The sequence below is a fragment of the Amblyomma mixtum genome, chromosome 9 (genome assembly GCF_055824585.1).
Source record: "Amblyomma mixtum isolate Tamu chromosome 9, ASM5582458v1, whole genome shotgun sequence".
NCBI classification, from domain to species: domain Eukaryota; kingdom Metazoa; phylum Arthropoda; class Arachnida; order Ixodida; family Ixodidae; genus Amblyomma; species Amblyomma mixtum.
Window position 1 is genome coordinate 7,326,338 of NC_143020.1, and position 16,386 is coordinate 7,342,723.

Here is a 16,386-nt window from a genome sequence, read left to right on the forward strand (position 1 = left end):
TGTGCAGCGATTAATGACTTTACGAAGCTGGTATTCGCTCTGGGTCAGCGCTGTTTCCCTTAGTCAGCTTGTACTTTAAACACTGTTTTATTTGTAAGAACGTGTCCTAAGGCATGTGAAATTGCTTGTTTGGTTTATTGAGGTCTAACGTCACAAAGCAACTCAGGCTATGAGGGACGCCGTAGTGAAGAGTACTGGAAATTCGGACCACCTGGGGTTCTTTAACTTGCACTGACATCGCACAGCACATGGGCCTCTAGTATTTCGCCTTCATCGAAATTCAGCCGCCGCCGTCGGGGTCGAACCCGCGTCTTCCGGGTCAGCAGCCGAGCGCCGTAACCAGACAGCCACCGCGGCGGGGCATGTTTAATTGCGTCTGTACATGCTGCGCATCGTCTTTAGTGGGAAAGCGAGACTTCTCCAGCAATAACTGTTTTAATCGATTGCCTCTAAAGAGGAGTAGGTGGTATCAAGGTGTTTGGTAGAAAATATGCGATAAAGTTGGAAACTACCCATGTATAAAGAAGAAAAAAAGGTCAGAGACTTTTATGCACACACGTGATGTTCAAGCACAGTGTGAATGCATTAACACAGCATATTACTGCATTTCCTGCCCTTTGTTTTACATGTTATTAACTCGCACTTCAAGAAACGAAGGGCTTACGGATATGGCCGCCCCCTTTTTATTTCACAAAAGCTTCCCTTAGGAGTGTTATACTGTTGGAGAAGACAGCAGCAAGACTGGCCAAACATTGGCATAAGCAATTTGAGGCTAATTGCTTGCGTCAGTTAGTAAAACACGTATATTCGGTACTGCGAAAATTCAGCACGCAGGGTGAAAAAGGATGTGTAAGAACGTTCAGCAGGAACATTCGAGAAATAGCGAACGCTCGTTGAAATGGATAGTTTACGCGACCTGCTTGACAGGTAGAGGGCAAAATGCATGCCTAGAACGGCCGAACTGCGTGCTCCGGGCCGCACGGAACTACGTGCGCGACGTCTAGCGATATAACGCCTGGTTCGAGACGACGGAGTGTGGGCATGCGTGGCCAAACTGATAGCGGTGCCTGTCTTTTCGGGGCTTGCAGGCGGCCGCGGCTTTACCTCCTGCTTTCGTCGTTAGTAGCGCTGATTTCCGCTGCCGTCTGCGAAAGGATTTACGCGGCAGAGCGCCCCCCTCTGCCTTCTATTTTTTTACTTTCGTTTTGTGCGCTTCCAAAGCTCTGGCGAGGAGCAATTCCCCGCATCACATACGCGCCGGTGTACTGCATTGTCATCGCGGCTACGAGCCTTAGATAAGGGAGCGAGGTTTGGCATTTCGGCGTTCTTCGGCAAATGCAAAAATAGGCATGTGATTATTGAAACGATACTGGGGCCTCAGGCGAGGTGGCTGTCGTCGCACAAAAAGAAATTTAAAAAAGAAGCCAGTGGTGTGCGCTCTGCCGCGTGAGTCCTTTCGCAGACGGTTGCGCAAATCAGCGCTACTAACGACCAAAGGAGGAGGTAAAGCCGCGGCCGCCTGCGAGCCCCGAAAAGACAGGCAGCGCTATCAGTTTGGCCTCGCATGCCCACACTCCGTCGTCTCGAACCAGGCGTTATACCGCTAGACGTCGTGCACGTAGCTCTGAGCGGCTGGGAGCACGCAGTACGGCTGTTCTAGCCATGCATTTTGCCCTCTGTACCTGTCTCTTCCTTGCTGCGCGAAGCTTATGCGAGCCATGCAGAATAAATAGTACACATGAAACCTTTGAATGGAACTGTCAGTAGAGAAACTACTTCCATTTTACGTAACTCAACTTTGAGCATGTCTCGAATACAGCTTTAGCAACTTACTCCCTCCAAGCAGAACGGACCCAGTACCTAAAGACAGTTGAGCATGGGCATGTAATGCAAATTTGAAAGCTGAAACGTTGTAAGATGACCCGTAGCGTAATACCGGTGGTTCTAGACATCAAGGTAAACGAGAATAGAACTGGTGGGGCGACTTTTTTAGTGGCTGCAGAGAAAAGAAAGAGAAGAAGAAAAATACCTCTCAAGATTGTTGTAAGAAAGAGACGGACCGCTTTAACGGTATTAGCATGGCAGCATAACGTGAGCGAAGCTAATCGCCAGCTGCGCTCCGGTTTTCCCTCAGAATTACTCTACATCACCACTGAGACTTCTCCGAGTGCGTCCAAAGAGTAGTTCTTACGACAGTATGCGCAGAGTACTAAAAGACTGTTGTTTGTTTTACTTTTTGGGCCAACAGCGAACCAATGTCTGATGTCAATAGATACGGAGTGGGAGAGAAGGGAAACTCGTTGGGCCGCTATTTTGCGAGCAATCTGCTTTGTCATTGAAACACAATAATTCAGCCGCCAGTGAAGTCACTCTTCGCCATTGTCGGGGAGTGAAAGGTATTTTGCGTGGGCTCTATGAATGCGGATATATTTTGGGGTTGAATCTAAGCAGGCTGCAAAACTCGGCGCCTCGGACTTCGGATAGCTACAAACCTGCCACATAAGTTTTGTACCTCTTTTAAGTGAAGTGCGCCTTAGCCCCCACACCAGAAATTAATTTCGGTCTATGAGGGCTGTACGGACACACGTGGTGCGCAAATTGCACATAATGACTCTAATCGTGGAACTAGGAGGGTTTAAGAGGTCTAAGCGAACGCTCACCAAATATGTTGGGGGTGCCTGACGACTGGTTGAAATCCGCTGTCCCAGGGAGTGCACTAGAATCAGCAACTAAGTCGCTCTCCTCGTACTCCGCGCTGTACCCCATGCTTTGCCGCCTCTGTCCGCCTCCTCTGGCGGGCCTAGCGTGGCTGGCCAGGAACGGCCCGGCCCCGTCCACGTCGGAAGGGCGGCGGAGATAGGGGTCGTCTCCGTCCCCGTATGAGGGGCGCCGGTTGCTCATATTGAAGCTCCACCCCCTGCTTTGCCGCCGCTGTCCGCCTCTGGCGAGTCTAGCGTGGCTGGCCGTGAACTGCCCGGCCCCGTCCGCGTCGGAAGGGCGACGGAGGTAGGGGTCGTCTCCGTCCCCGTATGAGGGGCGTCGGTTGCTCATGTTGAAGCTCCACCCCCTGCTGTGCCTTCTCTCTTCGCTTCCTCTGGAGGGTCTGGCGTGGCTGGCCATGAACTGTCCGGCCCCGTCCGCGTCGGAAGGGCGACGGAGGTAGGGGTCGTCTCCGTCCCCGTAAGAAAGGCGCCGGTTGCTCATCTTGTAGCGCCGCTGGAGACGTCGACAACGTCGGGAAGAAAGCGTAGAGTAGCGGGGTACAATGGTTTGTTGGTGTCCTCAAGCAGAAAATGGCGCGTATTCAGTGCGGGGGATTGGTCAAGACACATGCGGAGACTGACAAGACAGACAATGGCGCCTGCCGGCAGCGCGTTCATCTTCCTTCTTAGCCTTGGCTCGTGGCCACGCCACGACCACACGGGTGCTCAGTGAGAAAGAAGAAAACAATTGGAACCAGATTATTGCAGGTCAATAAAAGTGGGGCAAATGAGAGCTGCAGAAAGGAACAGGTGGTTAAAGAGAATAAGTATAAACTAAGGTGTAGGCCTTGAAGGGCAGCTACGGTGATATTGGACCGTATTCAGTTGATTGCTGATTCATAATGCTGTGAATGTTCTCATCAGAATACCCGAGTTGACTTTTAAATGCGGAAATAATATGTTACACTTCCAAAATAAAAATTCACGGAAAAACTAAATTTTCACGCGCTAACATTACGGAAGTTCACGGTAAGTGAGGTGCATATGCAAGGTGTAAGAAATGTGCGCTGCAGATCGATGCGCTACAAGTGAATAGGGCCCAGAGGAGGACGTACCAAGAGCGATATCAAATTAACGATGCTTAGTCCATTTCCTACGGTACTACAAAAGAAGGTTCCAGAAATGTTACTACAAATGACTCGCCCGTTACGAATGACCGACAATAAAGAGAAACCAGGCCTGATCAGGGTGAAGGCCTGCTAGCAGAGCAGGTCCCTCTTTGCTTCTTTTCTTTTTCTGAGAAGGGTGCAATCTGGCGGTCTCCGCACCAACGTTAATGATGCACCAGAAAGTCATCGTCTTGTGGTGCCTGCATGGCATGCGGCAGGGTTCGGAGCTCAGAAAGGGAGGGTCACTTACTTTCAGGCCTGATAGTGGAAGCACACATGCAAATTATACATACTGCACTGATACAGCATGTCCGCTCCCAGCCACTGTAAAATGAGGTCAGTTTTAACGGGAAAGCATTATGCGGTACAACGAGTATGAAAGTCGGCGTCGGCGTTGATCAGCAGTTCCAAATTGCCATTTGACGCCATTGTGGCAACAAAGAAAAATAGAATTTCTTCCGAAGACGCGGTGAATTGAAACTAGGATTGATTTGACTTGACTTCAATTACTATGAGGTATTCTTGGGGGGGGGGGAGATACTGGTCCCGACGTATGCTGGCCATGCTCTCGGCATCACTCTTGGGGACCAGGGGGAAGGAAAGTGGGAGATGGGAGGGGTAAGGGGAGGGGGATTTGCAGTCGCCGTCGTCACCAAGCTTGCCGAAATCCAGGGAACCTCGTATCCAGGTTGTCTGAAGTCGGTAGGCCCGCCGCAGCGGCAGGATCGCACCAGGGATGGGGAGATAAACGGCAGCATGCTGGGGGTGGCGCGCGCACGTCGGGGGCTTGCTGGAGGCAAGCAGCATGGACTCCGACCAGCTGGAAAGCTAGCCAGGGGCGCAGCAATGACTGCATGGCAGCCGGGGCTGTCAGTAGGAAGCTGTCACGTTGGACCGCGTGGCGAGCAGCATAGGCCCCAAAGCCACATTGCATCTTGGTGATGAAAGGGGAACCTGGTATATGCGTAGTCTTACGACTCAATGCTCATGAGTAGGTGCATCATTAGAAAGGAAGAGGATGAAATTTAAAAAGTAGTGAAAACATAAAAAGGAATGGAAAGAAACCACGATTTCTCATTCAAAGCACGTATGAACAAGGCACTTTTGGCTGTGGACTTGCCCGGCTACAGCTTCCGTGAGACGACGCTTCCTAAAGAATGTAGGCCTGCGATGGGACGTGCAGGCGACTCATGATAATCGCTTTATCGTGAACATTTGGAACTTTTTAAGTGAGGCTTGTTTACACTCCTTCTTATAACTTTCTTTCTCTTTTACATTGTGCCTGATGGCAAACATCTCGACAAAAAAAAATATTAGAACCGTAGTCAATGCTCTTACAAATAGAACGCCTTAAAAGTTATGGTGTCCATTTAAGTTGCGATAGCAATAAACGGAGCTGGGCTCATAGGTTTTATGCCTTGACTAACAAGGGCAACAACACGGGCCTGCATACTGTGTAAACGGCAGCCGCCTACGAAAAGGTAATTAGTGATCTCACATACGAGTGCACTCCCCATAGGCGGCCGCGATATGAACTCAACAAACGTGATAGCAGAACTAATCCCAATTTGGTCACTGGCTGCGCAGCATTCTACTTCGAGCATTTACAAACTTAAACCTCCAAAGCCGGGTTTAAGAGGTGGACCCACTTTGTTTAGAAGTTTGATTAACGCTACAAATTCGTTTCTTCCTCGAATAGGCAAACTTGGGAATCAGATCACTCGCTCCTGGAGACTAGTGTGTCGTTTCTCAAAATAAATAAATTTTCGCCTTGCCATCTTGCAACGTGAATCATAACAACCTGTGAAGCCACGAAGATCTAAAAAGATACGCAGCGACCATCAGCAGGCTTAGCTTCCAAACAAAGGGGAGTTTTATCAAAGCCTTAAACACTATCTAGCTATATTTACCACAACACAAAAATGCTCTACAACAAATACAGCCGCCAGTCAAACCTAGCATGTCTACTTGTCTGTTTACTGCAGTAAAAAGTAGTGTTCTGAGCTCAGCGGGGGTGCTACTTATAGTATAAACTTATTTGTAAAGGTAAATTAGGCTCCTTGAAATCAGAAATAGGCGGCTATTCCTAATACCGAGGATATGTGAGGTTTTAGAAAACTAGCGGGTAAGTTAAATAGAGCAACGATGTTCGCTGCTTTTTGGAGCAAGTGAACGCTCCGCCGATGGAGCTAGTGGAGCTAGTCTAAACAAATGGCTGTGGATTTCTGATTGCTAAGGGCTACTGCAAGCGCGCTTCTTTAGGCCGCGCCGTATTTTGGCGTGCACAAAAAGTACGTCAGCCATAATTAACATTCCGCTACAGCAGCGCATAAGCAAAATTGGGAGAAAAGAGAAGAGACAGTGATTCGCCCTCTCTAGGCACTCGAGTAGAGCATTATTGCGGGAGACGTATTCCTCTGCCTATGTACAACCTGTCTCGCTCTAGGCGTGCTCATAAAGAGATCCGTAGTGCAAGGTGTATAGAGGGGTGAAACGTCAAAGTGCAAGAAAGAAATGCCACTCCGTCCTACGCATACTCTAGAAGCAATTCGATTGATTCGAAAGATATGTACCAGGTATCAACTGACCTGGAGTACGTGGTGTGGCATGTAACGAAATGGCCATTGTAGAGAGCGCAGTTTGCGCTCATTTACCTGTCACACTGCCTTCTGCGCTGCGCTGCAGAAGTCTAAAATGCGCTTTTTAAGAAGTATGTTGGCTTATTAGCGTAGCAGACGAAAATGCGACCGCTAACTGTGAGTAACGGAATTTCATTACGGTATTCCTCCTGTAACCTGAAAGAGGGCTCGTTGCTGTGCTTTGTTTATTAATGTTTTTCGCTCTGGCTCACTGGTTGTAAAGCTGTGCTACTGAGCCAGCGGACGTGGTTCCGGCCTGGGCTCCGGCGGTCGGGCTTTGTCGGAGGTGGAATGCGAGGCCCCATGTACTACTTTGCAATATCAATGCAAGTCAAAAATTCTCAAGTGGTCGAAATTTGACACTCTCGTCTGCGCCCCCTCCTCATCTCTTCTTTCCCTTACTACGTTCGTTCTCTCTTCCTAGAAGTGAGGCCGTTACTGCACCTTTCAATTCCTCAAAACCAGTTTCCTGCTTGGGATGGCGAACGGCAAAAGGCGCCCGTGTACTCTGCGATGTCACTGCGTCTTAAATGCCCTCAGTGGGGTCGAAATGTTATTGTGGAACCATTATATGGCTCATCTGCAACAAAACAGGGCGTTTTTGAGCGCAGCAGTGTTCACGAAACGCCCGAGATTACATTATCACGGAATGACAGAAAAATAAAGATTCTTCACAAGATGCAGGCAGTCGAATCCAGGACTTTCACAACTCGAGGCGAGCACGCCGCCCACAGGCTACAAAACCGCTTTGCATCTTGACGAACAACGGCGAACGTTGTATTTTGGTAGCCTTAGTTTTGTGTGCTAATTATTGGTATGTCAATAGCAAAAGAAAAATAGAAAGGAAATATAATTAAAAAAGCAGTGTTTCAGCATTAAAAGCAAGTAAGTAGTCCTAAGTGCCCTTTCCTGTTTTTTTTTACAAAGCCCACCACTGCTGCTATTCAGCGGCTGCCGCAATGGCTATGGTGCTCGGCTGCTTACCAGAAAAGCAAGGGTTAGATCCTGGCCGCGGCAGTCGCAATTCGATGGAGGCTAATTGCTAGAGGACCATGAACTGTGCGATGCCAATTCATGCTAAATAACCCCCAAGTGTCAAAATTATACTGAAGCCTTCCATTTAGGCATTCCTCATAGTCTGAGTCAGTTTGGCACATTAAATCAAATGAAGCACTATGAACCGCCCTCTTTCTATCATTCTTCTGCGCTCAGAGGGACTCTACGGCTTTGCCTCCAATAAACCTGTCCCCTGCGACATACCGAAAACTCCTGGAAAAAAGCATTTTTAAACAGGAAACAGCTTATGAAAGCAATGTTTGATGTATTGAACGACTTTCCAATAATAGCCAATATATATGTAGATCTCTCATTGGCAAGGTTGCATATTTTTGCTACTACCGTTCTTCCTGTCGTCAAAAACGTTCTTCAGTGGTTTTATAGGGAAGTTTTAGCTGCTCGATTTGAGTGATGGATAAAAGGAAGACTTCGCTACGCATCAGACCAATGCACCATTGCTTTCAATATTCACGTGCCAGTATCTTAGATCACACCCTTTTTAAAGTTTTTTCGAATAATACTGGACATGAATGACACTCTTGGTTTCACCTTTCACCCCTAAGTAGCGGTATCTGTCAAGAATTCCGCAATAAAAAGTGCATACATAAATGAAAAATAAATAAAGGGGCGCGTCTTTGCATCCGTACCTGTTTTAACCTTATTGGACGGTTTGTAAGGCATCCATCAGTGTCCTAGTCAGCGCCTGGTGCGTTTTTGACTAAGATGACGGACATTTTGATCTACGATGAACGCAGTATGTAGCCTTTTGTGAATGAATAGGAGCTGCGCTTTCGCAAACAAGCAGACATTTTTAAACGCGAACTGCGGCACCTGCATGATAGGCAGGTGGCTGCAGACGGTGCGCAGCAGGCGAAAAACAATTGAAATCATTGCTGTGTCGAATATGAAACATGCGAAGAGCACCAGAGACCTGGCGGCAATAGGTCTGCCTCCTAAAGTTGATGCATCGTAAATTCATATGCCTTCTTACCTTTTACTTACGTGTTTTTCCTGCAGTAATAGCAGTAGAAATATATATCGACCACTTATGTTGTCAAAGAGTTCTGCAAAGACTGCCTAGAAATCACAGTGTAATTGTAGTTAATGCAGAACAACTGGTGTGCGAGCGTGGGCAAGTTGTCATGCATGGCAAATTGTCAATGCTTATGATCCTGAATTTGCTTTGTACAGTCGACCGACATTGAAATAGCTATTGAGGGTTGCACGGTTACTGCTTTGGAGGGCAGATGTGATGACTATGCGCGCACTGATGGCTCGTTCAATGCCTCGTTGAAAGAAAAAGGCCACGTAGGATGGTCCGCAAAACCGCAGAGATATCGAGACCATCAAAGGCACCTAGGGAAACAAGCAGTTGCTCTTAGACCCAGGACTCGGCATAGCAAAAGGTATCGCCCATTTTTGAAATGATTAAGCTCGGATGCTGATTACGAACGTCCCCGAAGGATGCTTACGCTTCCGCAAAAGTGAAATGATTGTTTTCTTGGATGAACTGCGAGACATTCAACATGTTTTCGCCCTATCCACGAAGCCGCAAATGTCTCGCCAAACCAAGTCCACCCACACGCTTTCAAATTCAACCCAGCACTGTTCCCGGAGAGACAAGACCATACCCGCAGTCGTCTTGAAATTTACCGCGGGTGCTTTTTATCGTCTTACGGCCGCATTGCAAGCTAAGCCCAGCGTGTCAGCAGCGAACACGCCCAACCTTCCCGCCAATGCCCCCCCACCCCCCACCCATGTATTGTCGCGAAAACGGTAAGCGCTCCAGATTCAAGTGGAAGAAATTTCTCAAACGATTGCACCGGTTCTTTTGGTTATAAGAAAAAACGGCAGACGGCAGCTTGCCCTGTCACACATTGCATCTTTGTATGGGGACTCCCAGCATGTTTTTGTGGACGGATTCTTGACAACCACCTCTTCAGCTGCAGCGGTGATAGTGCCAGGAAATGCTTTGTGTCAACGTTTCAGGCTAATGCATAAAACATTATCTACGGCAACCAAATTGGTAGCCATACGAGAGGTCGTCCGTAATATTGGTCACCAGTCAGCGCTCCAACGAACTATATTCTGCGACTCGAGATCGGCATTGCAGGTCATACAAACTTACGATAAACCGAGGACATGCGAGCTGCTGGTTCAACAGATTGTGTTTTTGTTAGCTGAGGCTTTTTACCGCGGCCGTATCATAAAGATTCAGTAGATACCGAGCCATTGCGGTATAGCGGGAAACGAGCGTGCTAACGCCGAGGCTCGGCTAGCACATGATGATGGTGCTTTCATTGAAATTGCCGTTTCTAGATCTGACTTTGGAGCCTTGCTAGCGCATTTAATGAAAGCTGCAATGCAGTTGCACTGGAACTATTCCAGCCATCAACAGGACCCCATCTCTAAACTTGACGCTGGCTCACGATTTCAATGTTGCGAATGATGAAGATCATGGTATATGACTCAACGTGTATTATTTTGGACCGCAATAGTCCTAAATTTCTACTGAATATTTGCCGCTTTGAGAGAGTCGGGCACGAAAGAGATATAACTCTTCAAATAGTTTGCTCTTCCTGCCAGGAAAATAGTTCAACCGGTGTAACTGAATTCAGAGTGCCTACAAAAGTACCCGTGCCGTTTTCTTGCAATGGTAAATTTTAGCATCCGGTCCGCAGTGCCGGACGCAGCATGGCTTCGATAATTGTACTCCATCTCACTCTGTGCACATTATCGTTTTGTTAAAAAGAGCTGACCTATTGAACTGCATAGATATTTGGTCAGCCATGAACGCGAAAGCCAGTAGCAACGTCCACCATGAGCTTGCCCCAGACGACGACTCCAATCATTTTTCACCAGCCCAGGGTGCCACCAACCTTCGACGCTACGCCTGGTACCGACCCAGAAGAATGGCTGGAAGAGTTCGACCGTGTGGCTATCTTCGACAACTGGGACGATGCCACTAAAGTCAGGTTCGTCTTATTCGCCTTGGAGTGACCAGCAAGAATCTAGTTTGAGAATGAGGAAGCTATCCTGACGAACTGGGAAACCTTCAAGGAGAAGCTTCTCAAGACCTTCACAAACGTCGTGCGAAAGGAGAGAGCCCAGCAGCTACTTCAGTCTCGCATACAACACCCCAACGAGACCGTTGTAGTCTACACTGAGGGGATGAAGCATCTCTTCCGGCGGGCCGACGCAAATATGAAGGAAGAAGAGAAGGTGAAGTTGCTTATGCGAGGAGTTAAAGAACAACTCATTGCGGGCCTCGTACGGAACCCACCCAAAACCGTCGCGGAATTAATCGAAGAGGTATCCACCATGGAAAAAACACTTGATGCCAGAGCCCGCCAGTATGACCGCCAGCAGCGCTTTTTGTCAGCAAGCTCCATGGACACCGCTAACATCGATAACCTGCGGGGGGTACGTAAAATTGTGCGAGAAGAGCTCCGCCGATTGCTGCCAACAGGAACGCAGCCGCAGCTCACTTCGCTCACCGACGTCATCCGGGACGAGGTGCAACAGGCCTTGGGTGTAACACCGACCACCACGCAGCCTCTGGAGCCTCCAGCCATGACTTACGCCGCAGCAGTGCGCCGTCCCGCACCTCGACGACGGGACCCAAGCCCCTATCGCCCTCGGCCAGCTGCGCTGAACCGCCGCCCAATCGCCCCAACCCGACCGTCGTACGAGGGTCGCACAGGGCCGAGGAAATGCGACGAGTGGAGAACACCCGACCAGCGCCGCCCTCTATGCTTCCACTGCTGCGAAGGCGGTCACGTGCTCCGGCACTGCCCATGCAGAAGACTGGGCATCCGAGGGTTCACTTACGACGCTCCACGACCCCGACCCGGCCAGCGACCAGCCGAAATCGAGGAGTTTTTGCGTCGGGAAGGATGCTCATCGCCGAGGTGCCTATCACGATCCCCGTCGCCATCTTCACCGCGCTTTGTATCTCCTAGCCGAGGTTACGCGATGCGTGGACGCTCCCCCAGCCCCCGAAGGTTAAACTCAATGAAGCAGCCTCTGGAGGTGAGGTTGCTTCTGAGCGCAAGAACAAAAATCCTCCATCGACGAAAACGCAAGACCATGCCTCAACTACGACGACAACACCGACGACGACGACGACGCGGCCAGACTTGAACCTTATACCACCGCCCAGAGAAGTAACGTCGGAATACGCCCGCCGCAGTCTCGCTGCCCGACGAAGCCGAGATCGTACACCGAAGACGACGTGCAATACGAAAATGAGAACAAGTGACCTTGAAATTATGGTCGACGATCACGCGGTTACTGCCTTGGTGGACAGCGGGGCTGACTACTCCGTCATGAGTGGGCCACTCGATGTCCGACTCAGGAAGGTAACAACTTGGGATGGCCCGCTGATCCGCACCGCAGGTGGCAACCTGATTACGCCGTCAGGACGCTGCACCGCGAGAGTTACTGTAAACAGGAGAACCTATGCGACAACCTTTCTGATCCTACAGCAGTGCTCGCGAGACGTGATTTTGGGAATGGGCTTCCTGAATGAACATCGAGCGATCATCGACCTTCGATCTAAGTCGATCAAGCTTTCCACGGACAAAGCCTGTTGCGACGAGCGCGACTCATCACGTTGCCTTAAACGTCCTCGACGAAGCATTGAGCGTGCCGCCCCGATCAAGTGTCCTCGCCTGCATAGGTACTGGAGACATCGAAAATGACGAAGGCGTCATCGAGGGGAACACCCAGTTACTCCTGGATCGAGGATTGGGCGTCGCAAGGGGAGTCGCCGAAATCCGACATGGCCAAGCCCAGGTGCTGCTAACCAACTTCACCGCAGAGTACCGGCATCTCAACAAAGGTACGACGATCGCTTTCCTCGACGAGCTGGCAGACGACAGAGACATATTTGCCCTACCCGACCAACCGGTAGAACCATCTGACCAAGGCCATCAACCCACGTTCGACATCAACCCGGCATTACCCCGGAGCAGACAAGACCAAATACGCAGTCTTCTTCAAAGGTACACCGATTGCTTCTCATCAGCATCGAATGTGCGACGAACCCGGCTTGCCAAGCACCGCATTATCACAGACGAACACGCACGACCACTCCGACAGAGCCCCTACCGCGTATCGCCGCTAGAACGCCAAGCTATCCGCAAGCAAGTTGAGGAAATGCTTCGTGACGACGTCATACAGCCATCGAGGAGCCCCTGGGCAGCACCGGTCGTCCTAGTGAAAAAGAAAGACGGCACCCTTCGCTTTTGCGTCGATTACCGCCGCCTGAACAACATTACGAAGAAGGATGTCTACCCCCTCCCCCGCATCGACGATACACTCGACCGGCTGTGCAACGCTAAGTACTTCTCATCGATGGACCTGAAGAGCGGCTACTGGCAAATTGAAGTCGACGAAAGCGATCGCGAGAAGACTGCGTTCATCACACCAGACGGACTCTTCGAGTTCAAGGTGATGCCATTCGGCCTCTGCTCTTCCCCAGCGACGTTCCAGCGAGTTCCAGCGAGACGTTCCAGCGGTGCTCGCAGGCTTGAAGTGGCAAATTTGTCTAGTCTACTTAGATGACGTTGTTGTCTTCTCCTCAAGCTTTGAAGACCATCTCAGAAGGCTTCAGATAGTGCTGGAAACAATCAAGTCTTCAGGACTAACACTGAAACCGGGGAAGTGCCACTTCGCCTACGAGGAGCTGCTGTTCCTTGGTCACGTCGTAAGCAAGGATGGAGTTCTCCCAGACCCTCAGAAGACGGCTGTGATCGCAGAGTTTCCACAGCCTAATGACAAGAAAGCTATATGCAGATTCCTTGGATTGTGCGCTTATTACCGGCGATTTGTGAAGAACTTTTCGCGCATCGCTGAACCTTTGACCCAACTTACCAGGGCTGACGTGCCTTTTAAATGGGAAACGCCGCAAGCGGAAGCTTTCAAGAGCTGAAGCGCCGCTTACGGTCTCCTCCTGTGCTCGGGCACTTTGATGAAAACGCCGAAACCAAAATCCATACCGACGCAAGCAGTGTGGGCTTAGGATCGGTCCTCGTTCAGAAAAATGGAAGAAAGGAGAAAGATATCGTGCACGCTAGCCGTTCACTGTCGAAAGCCGAGGCCAACTATTCGACCACCGAGAAAGAATGTCTCGCCATTCATTGGGCCACGTCGAAATTTCGCGCCTACCTGTACGGACGACCATTCAAGGTTGTGAGCGATCACCATGCTCTGTGCTGGCTAGCCAATTTGAAAGATCACTCGGGCCGCCTTGCTCGTTGGAGCCTGCGCCTTGAAGAATTCAACATAACTGTGGTCTACAAATCTGGCCGCAAGCATTCCAACGCAGACTGCTTGTCGCGAGCCCCCGTCGACGCAGCACCGGAAGCGGAAGACGGCGACGCTTTCTTAGGACCGTTAAGCGCCAGCAGTTTCGCGCTGCAGCAGCGCTCTGATCCTGAGTTGCAAAGACTAGTTGATTATCTGAAATGCAAGACCGCATCGCCTCCCCGAGGGTTCAAGCGGCAACTGTCGTCCTTCGTCTTTCACAATAATGTCCTCCTGAAGAAGAACTTCGCTCCCAACAGGACAGTGCATCTTATTGTCGCGCCCAAAAATCTCAGGTAAGAAATTATGCAGGCATATCATGATGAGCCGACCGCAGGGCATCTCGGGATTGCTCGCACGTTGCACCGTATACAGGAGAAGTACTATTGGCCGCTGCTAGCTACCGACGTTTGCCATTACGTGAAAACGTGCCGTGAGTGTCAGAGACGCAAGACGCCTCCGACTAGACCAGCCGGACTCCTGAACCCCATACCACCGCGAACTAAGCCCTTTCAGCAAATAGGGATGGACCTCCTCGGCCCCTTTCCGACTTCCTCATCAGGTAACAGGGTGGTCATCGTGGCCACGGACTACACTACCCGCTACGCCGAAGCAAAAGCGTTGCCTAGTGATACCGCAACAGAAGTTGCAAAATTTTTTGTCGAACAAACTCTCCTGCGACACGGCGCCCCCGAAGTGCTCATCACAGACAGAGGAACGGCATTTACAGCGGAGCTGACGCAAGCCATTTGAAACTACAGCCAGACAAGCCATCGGAGGACAAATGCCTATCAGCCACAAACCAACGGACTCACAGAACGTCTGAACAAGACCATCGCAGACATGCTCTCCATGTACAGGCGCGGACAAAAGTAAACGGAGCACGCAACTGTCTTCGAATATTTTTCACGCGTCACCTAGTTAAAATTTCCAGCAGTGGTACCCGCATACTGGTAGCGCAGTTTGGTCGGCTTCCTTGTAGACAAGCAACGGTTCTTCATTACCAATGGAGAAAACGTGATTGCACCTCGTACGCAATAGCGTGCTCCGTTTACTTATGGCTGCGCCTGTACATCGACGCCGAACACAAGACTTGGGACTCCATTCTGCCCTACGTGATCTTCGCCTATAATACTGCCGTCCATGAGACATGCCGTCCATGAGGTTTACCCCATTCCAGCTGGTATACGGCAGGAAGCCCACGACAACACTCGACGCAACGCTCCCGCACGTTTCCGACGAAGACAACCTCGATGTCGCCGCCTACCTTCATCGCGCCGAGGAAGCCCGAAGACTTGCGCGCCTTCGCATTCAAGACCAGCAGCACACCGACGCCCGACGCTACAATCTGCGCCGACGAGACACGCATTACAAGCCAGGTGATCGTGTTTGGATATGGACGCCAGTTCGCCGCCGTGGATTGAGTGAAAAGTTGCTGCGACGCTACTTTGGCCCATGCAGGGTTCTCCGTCGCATCGGTGACCACGACTATGAAGTCATCCCCGACGGCACGACAGCATCTCAGCGACGCCGCACACGCCCGGAAGTCGTACATGTCGTACGCCTGAAGCCATATTATGAACGCTAAAGGACTCGAAGTTTGCATTCTCCGTGTTTATTTTCATTTTAAAGCATCCAGACGATGCTTCTTTGAAGGGGGGTAATGTCATGTATCATTGTAGCGTCCGCTCGTTCGCGCAAGGCCGCAGAAAAGAGGTGTTATCATTTTTGTTCGTGACGCTAGAAGCGAGCGGACTAATCTCGATTGTTCACAGCCATGAACAGCTGCATCTACGTGTTTCTAGATTACTCTAGATGATCTCTACCTGTTATCTCGAAGTTTCCTTGCCGGCTTTAAATTGAACGTTGCCGTGAGCAGCGGGCATTCGTAGTTCGATGACTGACGAGCACGTTTGTTGCTTACGCCGCCGCCGAGTGATTCAGTTCTTTTGCTGGCGCAAGTCAGCCCAAATAAAGAGCTTCGTTTTGCAAGGCTGGTTGCTGTTTTCCTGCCTGCTGGACTGCCGTCACTACGTGACAATATCATGACGAATCTCCTCACACTTCAAACAAAATCACTGCAGTGTTTTTCTAACCAGCTCTACTGGAATTAGGTACGGTCTGTGCAAGCATTTGATTCAAACAACATGTCCCTGGTGAGAGCTACTCCGTATTCTTTTACACCCAATTACTGTACTTTGTGAACGGAGAAAATTACCTTTCCCTTAAGGCGATAACATTATTGATATGTCACCAGAATGAACTTAAAGTATCTGTTTTTTTGTGGGCTCATACATTCGATCGATTTATTAGTTCGAACGAAAAAATGCGCAGCTGAACGGGCGATATAACTGAATGATAAAGGTACGGTTTACAGAATAAATTAGATGCATACAGCAGAGAGGTAATCGGAGCTGACGATGTCATGGATGCAATAAATGGAGTTATTTGACAAGGAAAGGAGTTATACTAAACAGAAGACAAAACAAGTGGTATGCGGAGCGCGATTCA